Consider the following 2,686-nt stretch of genomic DNA (forward strand, 5'->3'; position numbering starts at 1 on the left):
GGGATGGGACCTCGCCGCCGACTCGGAGACCTGCCCTGGTCTGTGAAGAGTACGCCGGGCCACAGGCTGCGAGCCCACCAGCCTGGGGTGCCACGTAGGGCCGCACAGCCCCCTCGTCCTGGTTTGGATTCTATTTATTGCGTCGCCGGGAGCCACGGCAGACACGTGGCCCGGTGGAGCGGGCGGCCCCTGAGCCCGGCCCGGCCGTGATGCAGGCCTGTGCAGCGGAGCAGCGGGCGCTGGGCACCCACCCGTGTTCTCTTACGTGTTTTACAAGAAACATGATTCGAATGGCTGCTCAGATTTTGGAATTTATTAGAGCTGTCAGTTCAAAGAATCTTGTCTGGGCCTGTTTCATTTCCACACCAGCCGGTAGAAACACTGCTGAGCTGGGGCCTTTCACAGGGAAGGCTCCCCCTGACCAGCCGCCGGCGGCACCAGCCCTGTCACGGCCGAGGCCTGGGGGCCTGGAGGGGCCCCTCTGCTCCCCACTTCCCTCCAGCCTGATTCCCAGGCATGCAGGAGGGAGAGTGGCAGCGGCCCACTGCAGGAAGCAGTCTGGACAAGCCCTGGCGGCTGCAGGCCAACTGCAGGGGTGCGGGGCAGTGCCACCAACAACCAGAAGACAGGTGCCCATTCTAGGAGGTGCATCTGAAGGAGTCAGCTGGCAGCGACTGTAGGCACCCAGGCATCTCCTGCCAGAACTAATTCCTTAGGGAGACCTTGGGTCTGCTCCCCAGGCCTTCGGCTGATGGAGGGCCTCCTGTCCACATTATCAAGAATGATCTCTAGTTGAGGGCAGCCAGTTGGAGGTGAACCACATGGCAAAGTACCTTCATAGCAACACCTAGACTAGCGTTTGCAAAACTGGCCAAGTTCAGTGTGAGACTGACCATCATGACGGTTTAGGCAAAGAGGGCCCATGAGGAGCCTGAGAGCCAGGGCGCCGGTGGGTACTGCTGGAAAGGGGGCCTCTGGGTGGACAGGGGGCGGTGAGCTGCAGCATGGAGAGCTGCAAGGTCCAGGACCAAACACGGGGTGGGGCCTTCCACACAAACGGAGGACACAACTCCGTCTAGAGCAAGGGAACAACCTACGAGTCTGCAAGACCAAAACCCGGTAGAGACATTACGGGAACTGCCAGGAGCCATCATGGTCTTAGGTGCAGGTTCTGAACAAAATCTTAGCAGACAGTATCGTGCACTATGTTAAAGGGTAATACATCACGACCGAATGGGGCTTATCCTAGGAAAGCAAAGTTGCTCGACGTTCAGGCATCGGTCAGTATAATTCACCATATTAATGGTCAGAAAATGACCATGTCAGCGGACGCAAGAGGCAGCATCTCTTGCACAGACGCACAAACGCCAACACAACCACACGTGGCAGTCGCCCAGGACTAGCGGGCACCTTCCTCAGCCCGACGAAGGGAGAACATGCAGCCGGATCACACTTCACACGCTAACGTGAGGTGAAAGGCTAGACGTTTCCCCCGAAGACAGGACTCCAGGGTCACCCCTTCTGCATGGCGGGTGTCCTCGCCAGCGCAGCAAATCAAAACAGACGCGCGGCCCATGGATTAGAAAAGACACGGCGAGCCCTGTGTGCCGACGGCGTGACCGTCTGCAGAAAAGCTGACGGGACGGGCCAGCGACTTAGACTGCAGGAGAGACGGTCACGATGCAAAACCCAGTCGCGTGATTACGTGCAAGTGACGAACAAGCAGAAATCGACTAAAAATCAGTGCCACTCACAATGCAGGAGGCCAACAATCCGATGTCGAGCCACAGGGCTGGGCAAGTAGCACTGCTTGATTTTGAGATTTTTAAAGATTTATTATAAATCTACAATAATCAAAACAGTGTTTTGTTGACATTAAGGTACATAATTAGATCAATGGAACCAAACAGTGAGTCAAAAAATACACACACGAAAACATCTGATTCTCGACAACTCCAAAGGCACTTCCCTGGAGAAAGGATCGTCTTTTTAAGAAATGGTTCTGGAATAATTGGATCTCCATACACATGCCAAAAATAAAAATAAAAATAAAAATAATAACTTGGATCCCTACCTCACAACACATACAAAATTTAACTCAAAACGCATCATGGATCTAAATGTAAACTCTAACACTAAAACTTCCAGAAGTGACTATAAGAGAAAATGTGAACTTGGGTAATACAAAGATTTCTCAGGGAGGACACCAAAAGAATGATCGATGAGAGAATAAATTTTTAGATTGGATTTCATCAAAGTTTGATCATTTCTACTCTTTAAAAGACACCGTTAAAAGAATGAAAAAAGCCACAGACCACTGAAAGTATTTGCAAATTATATTATCTGATGAAGGATTTGTATCCAGAATACTTAGAGAACTCCTAAAAGTCAAAAAGAAAACAATTTAAGTTTTTTAACTGGCAAAAGATTTGCAACACATTTAGCAATAAAAATACACAGAGAGCAAAGCAGCACGGGAAGAGCCGGCATCGCCAGTCGGCACGAGGAGGTTCAGCCCACACCTGTTTGGCTAAAAAGGACAAATGGCAGTGAAGGTGTGCGCCGGCGGGGACCGCCCGCTTTCTGGGGGGAAGGGAAGTGGTGCCCCCCCCCCAGCTAGAAACAGCTGGCAGCTTCTTAAAACATGAAATGCGAACCCATGGGACTCGGCCCGGCCGCTCCCCGG

This window comes from Pteropus alecto, unplaced genomic scaffold (assembly GCF_000325575.1).
Source record: "Pteropus alecto unplaced genomic scaffold, ASM32557v1 scaffold134, whole genome shotgun sequence".
NCBI classification, from domain to species: Eukaryota; Metazoa; Chordata; class Mammalia; order Chiroptera; family Pteropodidae; genus Pteropus; species Pteropus alecto.